Genomic DNA, 12,394 nt, shown 5'->3' with positions numbered 1-12,394 from the left:
GTTGACTTCAGATAAAGAGTGAGGTGTCTATATTTGAGGGACTTTAGCGTAATTGAGATATTATGCACTCATGGTTGATCAATTTGTTTCACGGTTTGTACTATGAGATAACGATACTTTTGAACATGCGTGATATACCTTGATGTACCAGAATTACAAACCTAAGATTGGAATTTTGGAATTCGACTCCACCATTAGCTTTTGTAATTCATTTAAACGGAGGTACATTTTTTAAGCCGGGATTTCGTGATTTTAAATTCATATATCAAACCTAGAGATATACACATACGGGCATGTTCAAACTTTATAATCATCCACTTTATTCATACACATACACATTTAGGATAAACACATTTGGAATTTCATTTGAATTGGACCGTATGATGGTATTTGCTTGTAGTAGCTCAATGATCCATATTTGAATTGAATGGACAATCTAAGTTTCGAGTTGGAGACATTGATTTTCAAAACTTGCACATTTTTTTGCGTGCAAAACAAACAAATTGTCGGCCATGATATCATAGTCGGCCGTACGAGAGCAGAATACTTATAATTTTAGGCGCCAAAAGCTTTCAAACTTCCCGCTCACATCGAAATATCACGCGCCCGAAAGTTTAGCCCTGCGATATTCCTGTTTTACCCCTGCCACATGAACGGAAAAGGGCTGCTTTGGTAACTCCATTGTTTTCCCCTCTTTGCCCCCAACATTCTTCCCCAGAGCCCCTCTCCTTCCCCTCCCCGACCCCCCCAACCACGGCAAGCCGCCGAATCTAGTCCTCCGCCGCAGCGGTGGACCTCACACCCCGCCGGATCTACCTTCCGCACCTTGGAACCCCCAACTGCCAACTCACCACTTCACGGGAGCCGCTTCAACGACTGGCTTGTCCACCGCTCCGGATCTCCTTGACCGCCATCATGGTTCACCGCACTAGATCTGCTTAACCGGCGCCCTGGTCCACCACAGCGTAGGCCCTTCACTGACTCCCTCGTCCGCTCCTTCGCTGGCCCTTCATACAAGCCCTCGTCCGCCGCAACAGATCCGCCTCACCGAAAGCACTGTACAACACGCCCGCCGAAGCCTTCGTCCACTGATCCGCCTCACCGAAAGCACTGTACAACACACCCGCCGGACCCGCTCCACGGATGCCATATTCAACTCCACCGGCCCTGCTTTACCGACGGCGTAGCCTCATCAGGTTTTTTTGATTTGTACTCCTTCGGTTTTTCTCTTTATCGTGCAACTGTTCACTTACCACAGATGAGCTTTCTTGTATGTCGACAGGCGCCGCAACCGTAGCACCGGAGCCGCTTCAGCGACGGCGACTGCCGGCCCAAACTCAACCGCAACACGAGCACCATCCACGATCCTTAGCTATCAAGTATGACAACGATACCCATACGCCGCCGAGAATCAGGTACTATTATCCAACGGCCGGCGCCTACGTTCACTTTCCTAGCATAAGCACCGCACCTTTGAATTTCTTCAGGGCATCATTCAGTTTTTCATGAGACGCGTTATTCTGCTTGCACCTGTAGGGCCATACTTCTGGCAGTGAACATGTTACATGTGCTAAATTACATACCAGTGCACATATAGTTAATATGCTTTAGTTTTGTTCTGATGCCACCTGTTGGTTCCATCAGACTGCTTAATGTTCTCTATGCTTAATTACACATCAGCAAACTAGCATGTGGTTCCACTGCTTTTTGTTCGTTTTACCCTACATTTTCTGATGCTAGCTATTACATCACTGCTCTGAGCCTCTGTTCATTACTTGTTTGTGTGTTCTTGATCTTCCCAAGTTGCATGACTAATTTGATGCTTCTATTAATTATGGAGCTGCCAACCCCATCAAGCAAAATATATGTTCTTTTGGGGCTCGCACCTCGAACAAGCATAAAAATAGAGGGAAGCAGATATATTGTCGTGTATGCACACACCCTTCTTTCATTAGTTTAGATGAACCATTGATGATCAATTCGGACCAGTGCATGCGATTAAAATTAATTTTACCTAAATAGATGGTGCAGAATAAACTACAACAACTAGATTTGCAACCACGGGATGCTGACGATATCTTCAAAGAACATTGCAACAGCAGCTAGGCTTCACAACAACATATGGTAAGCCAGTGTGTTTTAGTACATGTGAAATGTAATGCGAGTGGGCTGCTTTCTTGGCTTGTGCCCTCAACGTGTAATCCTACCGAATTACAAATAGTTCAGTTGTCTGCTTTGCTGTATTGCTTGATTCGAATGCTTATTTGTTGTTACGCTATACCTGAGTTGGCCAATATGTCAGCAGTGCGTGCTGTACTATCGTAAAGAAATGCATGCCTGTTTCATTTGAGTCCTTAACTTTTCCTCTCAACTTCATCACAAGACTGTCTTCGTAGTTTATATGAGGCCACACTGTTAAGTGCTTTCTCAGATTATTTCAACTGCTTAGATGCCTTGGAAACTTAAATATAGCGGTTGTACACTCCCTTTCAACTAGGGATGTCAACTGGGTCCCGTTTAATCCCGATTAAAGTCCACTAGTGGTATGATAGTTCAAAAGAGTTTTTGTTTCTTGAGGAAAATGAACTAGGGAGGTAGCAAAAACTAACTAGATGGGACTGGCGGATGTCGTTTATTTGCCACTTACATCCCTAGTTTCATCTTACCATTTTAATTTCTTTTCAGCTGATGCTGCTTCGAACCATTTAAATATAGTTTGCCATGCTCGGCAATAATTCATCCGTCGTTTACCATGTAAGCTTACTACCTGGATCATACGATAACTATCTCTTACTGATGTCCAGTAGAAACCTTTCAGGATGCCGTTCACACTAGGACACAATGTACAACCCCAGAATCTATTTGTGGAAGCAGTGCGCCATCCATGTTACCAGATGGTAGCAGTTCAGAGGCAACACCGCCGGAGAGCAGTCTGAGCACAGATATTATAGTGCTTGAGGCTCTACTAGAGGCAGAAAGAGATGGTGTGGCTGCCATGAATGAGGTAATCTTTATCTTGAGGCTGGAAATTACGGAATTAGCGACACGCATTATGCAAGCAACCCAAGAATTGGAGGAAGTAAGAATGTTGCATTTGAAGACGGAGGAGGTCCTGCTGTTTCTGCTATCTGAAGCCCAAGGTAATCCCGGTTCTTCTTTAGATACCAGTTGAAATTGTCATTAGATTATTGTACTTGCATGTTGTGTCATGTCTCTGAATGGATTATGTTGCAAGACCCCCTATGTTGTCCATGTGTTGTAATGATCCGAATTTTTTAGGCGAGGTAATCCTCAGTACTTGTATGATTGACATAAGGTGAACTATTTTTCATGTGAGCATATTGTATTGGATGAAATAACTGTTTGACTCAGAGTGTATCCAACCTACTGAATTCGAAGATCACGGCATTTCAAAATCATAATCATATATAAAGGTGGAATAAATCTTTGTTGTGGTTTTGAAGAAATAAATAACGAAATGTATAATTATCTGTGGATATTCGTAATCGAATACAAATTGGATTTGAATTTAGTTTGCCAGGTCCCAGGGCAAACGTGAATGCTATTTCTCCGAAGCGGCTAAACACCACTATAATTTGTGGGCTGCCCGAGGCAAGTGTTTGCGAGATGGAAATTATTGTCTACCCCTGACACTTGACATCCTTATCGACCGGATTTACACTGCTGTCGATAGGGGTAGACTAGTAACTTCAATCAGACATGACACGACGGCCTCTGAGCCCATTCAGACACGGTGGGCGCCAAACGTGGGCGGCAAAACACATTTGATTCAAGCTCGTCCAAAAGACATGTGTCTCTTCCTCCATTTCCCCATTCATACACGGTGGGCGGCAAAACAAACTCTCCTCGTCCGAAATCGATGTAGGCTAATATTTTAAATAGGGGCAGATGTGTAACTTCCATCAGACATGACACAACCGCCCTACCTGTCAGCCCCGTTCATACACCGTGGGCGCCAACCGTGGGCGGCAAAACACCCTCTCCTCGCCCGAAATAGTTACCGGCAAATATTTGGGAGATGCGAGATTACCGTCCTATCCCCAACCGACGCGATGTCCGAAATTTCACATGGGGGATAAGCTCGTAACTTTCCCCCATTTCAGAGAAGCGCGTCCCAAAGTTTGAGATCCCCCCTCCCCTCCATTTCCCCATTCATACACCGTCGGCGGCACGACAACCTCCGCACTGCGGCCAGCCTCCTCCGTCCGCCACCCCATCCTCCACCTTGCCAGAGCCGCTACCCCTACCCCGTCGTCCACTGCAAGAGATGGACGTCTCTCATCCACGGCGCTGGACCAGGATCCTTTCATCGCCTCCTCTCGCTTCATCGGCGCCGACGTCCACCTTGCCATTGCCGCTCCTACGATCGCCTCGTCCACGGCAACAGGATATATCCCCCGATCCGGCCGTCTGCCGTCTAAAGTCTTCTTCCCCGCCGCCTACAGCCATCGCACCCGCAGCACCCTCAACGTATCAGCATAGGCCTACACGGCGTCGCAAGAGAGGTGGTACTCTTCCATATGTGCTTAAGTTATTGATCTCACCCGGAAAATAGATCGTAATTTGTTTACTGTACTTTTCTTGTCCGTACCAAATCGTAGTGGCAAGTTGAAAGCAAACATTGGTTGCGAAGTAGCTTTGTCCGGTTTGCACCTTCAGATCTGCCATGGCACGGGCACTATACTCGTAAAGCTTATGGTTTCCCCCCTTTATATTCACTACCATCATCGTAGGTGCTTCGTGTCGTGCTAGCACTGCTCCTCAAGACCTCAACCCAAAGCTTACGTGTTGAAATACGAATCTTATATGATGCTCATATCACTAAAACAGAGAACGTTTAATTGGTCACCTAATGTTCCTATATTCGTTTCGAAAAGCATGTGCGCCACCCACTGGTCCAGCTAGTTCCACTTTCCTGATTTTTCTCTTGATGCTTAGGGCTTTCCCCTTTTATCTACTCTACAATGATCTGCGTAGGTGCTTTCTGTCGTACTAGCATTACTCCACCCTTCAAGCTAAACAACACAACACTCAGAATTCGAAAGCTTAGTTGTTCAAATATGATTGTGATATGATACTGATATTAGTTAACCGACACATTTAATTGGTTAGCTAAAGGTCCCACTTGAGTTTCCAAATGCATGTCGCGACATATAGAGAGACAGCATAATTGCATTTCTTTGTCACTTGTTGACCGTACTTTCTTGTCCATACCAAATCTTAGTTGTTATTTCAAAGCAAGCATTGGTTTTTAACTACCCTTTGCACGGTTTGCAGCTTCAGATCTGCCATCCCACTGCCACGGTCAACACTGTACTCATCATGCTTATGTTTTCCCCATTTTATGATGACCACAATCAGCCTACGTGGTTCGTGTCGTAATAGCACTGCTCCAACCATCGAGCTAAACAAGCTTAGTTGTACAAATTCATATCTAATATTATTGCTGATATTAGTAAAACTGAGAGATGTTTAATTGGTTAGCTAAATGTTCCTACTTTAGTTTCGAAATGCATGTGAGCCACATATGGAGAGACCGGAAAGAATAGTATTTCTCTATGCGCTCTGGTTCATCATGGGTGGCCAACCGACATTGTATTGAAAGACTTGTAATATCTTCAATCTGCTTGCTCTTCTGCTCTTCTTTAAGATGATACTCTTCTCTTGCGGTTGACTGGTCAGGTCGAGTTGTTCTCCCTTAGTATATTTTGAATCTGTCAGGTCAGGTCGACTTGTTCTTCTTTACTATATGTTGAAGCTATCATCTACGAAGTGTCATCACTTCTGGAGCTCTCATATTTTGAGTAGTAGGCCACATTATATTAATGCACACAACAAATTACAGCATGCATGGCATCTTTTAAAAGAATTGCAGAGATAGCACAAAGGGGTTTACAGGGAGGCAGTATTGGATTAGAATCAGTTCTGCATTACAAAGAAAATCTCACTTGTTTTTATGTTTTCATGCATGTCAGATATTGAACATTATCAAAATGAATATGAGAATGGGCGCACGAGAGGAATATTGCAAAACGATCCACTGGCTAACAAACTTGGCATGGTGGAGGATGGCATATCTTATTCACCCATCAAGGTGCTTGCTCTAACTTTGCAAAGTTGTATTGGTCGCACATATTTTGCATCTGACCTCTTGCATTACTTCTACTTTGTTACACCATCTGCTTAGTTTAAGCATCATATATGAGTATATGCCATACCAATCCATTTTCTGTACCTATTCCATGTGTCGTCACACTATGTTTTTCCAGCCAAATGTTGTTCTTTCGTAATAGATGTCCAAAAGGAAGAGGGTGAGTGCAGATCCTCAAGGAGTACAAACTAGGTATTTGGAAAAGGTAGTGATACCTGTTAAATTAGATAGATCAGCAGCCACAGAAAACACAGGCCCAACTGTACCACACTTTACCCCTACTCCAGTGGCCAAACCCCTATTAGAACTGCTGGGAGCCCAGCGTCAGGTACTGTCTATGATATCAATTCAAAATTTGAACTCCTAAATTTCTGCTTGTGCCTTACCTTCTCTCTTGTATGAAAACTAATTTCAGATGAATCTCCTTGCTCAAAGGATCATACGATCTCAAAACAATAATGGGCTATGCATTGCTCTTGTCAGTACCTCTCTCCCTTTTGCCTTGTAACGCTGTACTTAATTAATTGCTATTTGATTATGTATCATCAGTCTGCACCTGAGCTTCATTATCCTCTGTTCTTCCAATATTATTTGATCTATATTTGCTCTTTGCAAAATGTAGAATAATGGCAACGCTTATAAAGAATTTTCTTTGGGGAATTTATTGAATTATCCTTCCATCAACATGGAGAAGGGCTTTTGTCCAACCCGTGTTAACATGTATTGTAAGTTCATCCTTCTGAAGCCTTCAAACTTTGTTCTAGTATAGATTTGGATAGGCATCATTTCCTCCACTGCTGTTTGCTTTGCTGTTTACATCTGATTGGATGTTTGCAACAACTACCAGTTTCAAATTGTAGTTGTAAAAACATGTTCCTTATGCAGAACAGATCCATTTATTTGCTTATATAATTGTGAAACCTGTTACGTGTCTCCTTGTTTCTCTTTCAGACTCGTATCTCTTACGCCAGGCAGAACTTTAGGGAAGATAGTGAGCCAAACCATCTTGAGGACAGCGAGATGACCCCAAGGTCCTGTCTTGATGAAGATAGTGAGTTGAAGCTACTCACCAGCAGGTGTGAGACAACCTCTGTGCAGTCGCTGCCTCAATCAGTTTGACTTCTTCAGTCTCAACTTAAAGCGGAAAGGCTTGCTTCAGCTCAGCTCCGACTTGAAGTCAAAGATGCAATGAAGATGTCAGAGGACTGTCGTGCGCACCATCATGCCTTAAATCTAGTGTTGATGCATCTATCGTTGACACAACTGAGGTCTACTCAGCTTCTTCAGCTGTTTGGGGGGCCCGACGTGGCCAGGCCTAGTGCCTTCTGAAGTGCTCTTAGTTTTGTATATTCTTTTGTCAGCGCGTTTATTTGCACTGGTGGCGAACTTTGATGCCCAGTGGATGTAATATGATAGCCGTGATAGCCTAGCGTAAGTTGCTTGCTTATTTATTTCCTTGTTGTCTTGTTTATTTGTTTGCTTGTAGTCATTGCAGTTCTTTTTCCGCGGTTTGCTAGTGGCTGCAATAACCTATTTTTTAAAACTAGGCCACAATAACCATGGGCTAATATTTACTGTAGTGACACTGGGCCTCCTACGGGCCGTAGAAACAGTGGGCCTTCTACGGGCCGTAGAAACAGTGGGCCTTCTACGGGCCGTAGAAACAATGGGCTTCTACGGGCCGTATCATCAATGGGCCTTATAAGGGCAGTATGATCGATTGGCCAAACATGGGCCAATAACAGGCCGCATTATGGCTGTAAATGGGCTAGAGTTGGAATCATCCGTTCATGGGCCGACCATAACGGGCCATCATTAATAGGCCGTATTTGATGACGCTATGAAAACGGCCCAACGTATTAACGGACCACAAACGGGCCGACTGTAACCACGGGCCGAATTTGGCCCACAAGCAGAAAATGACAGTAGCGGGCCGTAAGTAAAAGAATGCTGGAAATGAGCCCAAGAATAAATGGGCTCTGAGAAGGCCGAAAGATAACATGGGCTGGAAACGACCCAACGGAATAACGGGCGTTAATGGGTATAAAGTGATACACTGTTCATTACGGGCCAGTTTCACCATGGGCCGTTAATGGGTGTAAAGTGATACACTGTTCATTACGGGCCAGTTTCACCACGGGCCGTTAATAGGCCAAGAATTACATAGGGCCTCATATGGGCCAAAAGACGTCATGGGCCACACATGGGCCAGAAGTGAAAACAGGCTGGAATCATATTGGGTGGCCCAGATGACGCTACTGGGCCTAATTCGGGTAGGGCATAACAGGCCTTGGGTTAGCGGGCTGTAAATGGGCTATATGCGAACAGGTCGTTAACAGGCTTTACATGGGCCGGCCCGCCACCTTTTGACCAAGTCAAACGGGCCGGCCTTTTCACAAGAATGGGCCTTTGTTGGGCCGTGCCACGTGTCGACGTATCATAGGCGCCTTCTGTCCAATGAGTGGATGACATCTGTCCCAACGATGAGCCGACACGTGTTTCCTCCAGCCAATGATGATTTTACACGTGGAAAATCCCCATTGGTCGGCGCTGTTAACAGGTTATCGGATCCAAAACCCAACCCGATAGCTTAACGGCATTCCGTTACGGTGGATGCCACGTGTCGGTCACCCTTGACGAAAGCACTTCTGTGACGCGCGATTTATCGTCATGGAAGTGGACACTTCCGTGATGATAATTTTGATAATGTCATGGAACACTTCTACAACAGCACAGGTATGACTATCTTGATTCTGTCATAAATTTGTCATGGATGTACATGCATGACAAAAAACGCGACCTACTGTGACAAACACGTATCATCACGGAAGTGTATTTTTTTGTAGTGAACTGAGTAATAGAGAGCTCAAATTAATTTTGCAAAAGAGTGTTAATAGATCTAGAAAGAATTGGTCTAAGAAACTTGATGATGCATTGTGGGCTTATAGAACTGCATATAAAAATCCTATGGGTATGTCTCCGTATAAAATGGTTTATGGAAAAGCATGTCATTTACCTCTCGAACTAGAACATAAGGCATATTGGGCCATCAAAGAGCTCAATTATGATTTCAAACTTGCCGGTGAGAAGAGGTTATTTGATATTAGCTCACTTGATGAATGGAGAACTCAGGCCTATGAGAATGCCAAACTGTTTAAAGAAAAGGTCAAAAGATGGCATGACAAAAGGATACAAAACCGTGAGTTTAATATAGGTGATTATGTTTTACTATACAACTCTCGTTTAAGGTTTTTTGCAGGAAAAATTCTCTCTAAATGGGAAGGTCCTTACGTTATCGAGGAGGTCTATCGTTCCGATGCCATAAAAATCAACAACTTCGAAGGCACAAATCCGAAGGGGGTGAACGGTCAAAGAATCAAACACTATATCTCAGGTAATCCAATAAATGTTGAAACCAATGTTATTGAAACTGTAACATCGGAGGAATACATAAGGGACACTTTCCAGAATGTTTCAGACTCCGAAAAGGAATAGGTATGTGGTACGGTAAGTAAACCGACTCCAAAACAGTTCTAATAGCAATTTTTCTCCGTTTTGGAATATTTAAGAAAATCGGAAAATAAGTAGTCCGAAAGGGACACGAGGCGTCCACGAGGGTGGAGGGCGCCCCTACCCCCCTAGGCGCACCCCCTGCCTCGTGGGCACCTCGTGTGCTCTTCGGACTCCGTTTTCTTGCACGATACGTATTTTGGTCGGTAAAAATTCGTTATATAATTTTCCTCAAGGTTTTGACCACCATATCACGCAAATATCCTCTGTTTTCGTTTCGAGCTGTTTCTGCCGCAGATTGATCAAGATGTCTTCTCAAGAGTCGGTCGAGGAGGGTCGAGTATCTAACCCGACACCGGTCCCAAAAGCAAACAGCGATGCCGATCACTTTGGGCCATCAACCGAGGAAGAGATGGAAGCCGACTTTAAAAGGATAGATGCCATGGAGGAAGATCAAGAAGTTACCTCTCGTCTCCAAGCCAGATTCACCATGGAGGAACTTCAGAGCTCAGCAATTGCAAACTCGGTCATCCCTCCCTATGTTAGATTTCTTTTCTTATGAAAATATGAAAAAGAGTGTTACTTGTTCTCCTGAGCTATGAAACATCCGTGGGTGCAAGGAGCTTTAACCGTCACGGGTAATCTCCGTAAGGAAGTAATGGATCTCAAGCAGCAAGTCAATAAGCTCAAGGAGGAGAATCGTATCCTGAGGGGCATCATCGCCAAGAATATCACATCACCACCTCCGAAGAAGGAGAACTAATCACATGGGTATGGGCACTCCCCTTGGCAACTGTCAAGCTTGGGGGAGGTGCCCCGGTATCGTATCACCATCACACTCCTATCTTTACCGTTTTTCTTAGTTCGATAATTTTGGTAATATCTTGATTTAGTAGAATAAAGTTTTAGTATGATCTAGTTTTGAGTTTTGCTTTATGATCCTTCTATGTAATCGAGTCCGTGAGCTATATATAATAAAGATTAGTTTTGAGTCAAGGGCTTGATTATTTTGCTATGATCTTGAGGGAATAAAAGAAAGAATAAAAAGAATAAAAGAGATCATATTGATCTTATGGAGAGTAATGACTTCACATATAAAAGAGTATGATGAATAAAAGTGTTGAGAGTTGACAAACATAGTTTTGGGTCATTGTTGCAATTAATAGGAAATAATATAGAAAGAGAGGTTCTCACATATAAATATACTATCTTGGACATCTTTTATGATTGTGAGCACTCATTAAAATATGACATGCTAAAGAGTTGATGTTGGACAAGGAAGACAACGTAATGGGTTATGTTTTCTTATATCCGAAATAAAGTATATTGTCATGGATCATCCAACATGTTGAGCTTGCCTTTCCCTCTCATGCTTGCCAAATTCGTTGCACCAAGTAGAGATACTACTTGTGCTTCCAAATATCCTTAAACCTAGCTTTGCCATGAGTGTCCACCATATCTACCTATGGATTGAGTAAGATCCTTCAAGTAAGTTGTCATTGTTGCATGCAATAAAAATTGCTCTCTAAATATATATGATTTATTAGTGCGGAGAAAATAAGCTTTATACGATCTTGTGATGTGGAAGAAATAAAAGCGACGGACTGCATAATAAAGGTCCATATCACAAGTGGCAATATAAAGTGACGTTCTTTTGCATTAAGATTTTGTGCATCCAGCCATAAAAGCACATGACAACCTCTGCTTCCCTCTGCGAAGGGCCTATCTTTTACTTTTGTCTTACACTTCATACAAGAGTCATGGTGATCTTCACCTTTCCCTTTTTCACTTTATCCTTTGGCAAGCACATTGTGTTGGAAAGATCCTGATATATATATGTATTCAATTGGATGCAAGTTAGCATGAACTATTATTGTTGACATTACCCTTGAGGTAAAAGGTTGGGCGGCAAAATTATAAGCCCCTATCTTTCTCTGTGTCCGATTAAAACTCCATTCCCATAAGTGTTGCGTGAGTGTTAGCAATTGTGAAAAAATAAATGATAGTTGAGTATGTGGACTTGCTGAAAAGCTCTTATAATGACTCTTTCCGATGTTATGATAAATTGCAATTGCCTCAGTGACCGAGATCATAGTTTGTTAGTTTTCAATGAAGTTTCTGATTCATACTTTACATTGTGAATAGATTGTTACTTTAGCATAAGAAATCATATGACAATATTTATATATGTTGCTGTTATAAGAATGATCATGATGCCCTCATGTCCGTATTTTATTTTATCGACACCTCTATCTCTAAACATGTGGAGATATTTTTCCTTATCGGCTTTTGCATGAGGACAAGCGAGGTCTAAGCTTGGGGGAGTTGATACGTCCATTTTGCATCATGCTTTCATATCGATATTTATTGCATTATGGGTTGTTATTACACATTATGTCACAATACTTATGCCTTTTCTCTCTTATTTTATAAGGTTTACATGGAGAGGGGGAATGCTGGCAGCTGGAATTCTGGGCTGGAAAAGGAGCAAATATTAGAGACCTATTCTGCACAACTCTAAAAGTCCTGAAACTTCACGGAGGCACGTTTTGGAATATATAAAAAATACTGGAGAAAGAATTAACCACAGGGGGCCCACACCCTGGCCACGAGGGTGGGGGCGCGCCCTACCCCCCTGGGAGCGCCCCCTGCCTTGTGGGCCCCCTGGCAGGCCTCCGGTGACCAACTTCTACCTTTCACCCTGGAAAAATT

Source organism: Triticum aestivum, chromosome 1D (genome assembly GCF_018294505.1).
Source record: "Triticum aestivum cultivar Chinese Spring chromosome 1D, IWGSC CS RefSeq v2.1, whole genome shotgun sequence".
NCBI classification, from domain to species: Eukaryota; Viridiplantae; Streptophyta; class Magnoliopsida; order Poales; family Poaceae; genus Triticum; species Triticum aestivum.
The sequence above is the reverse complement of the archived record's forward strand: the minus strand, read 5'-3'. Positions refer to the sequence as shown.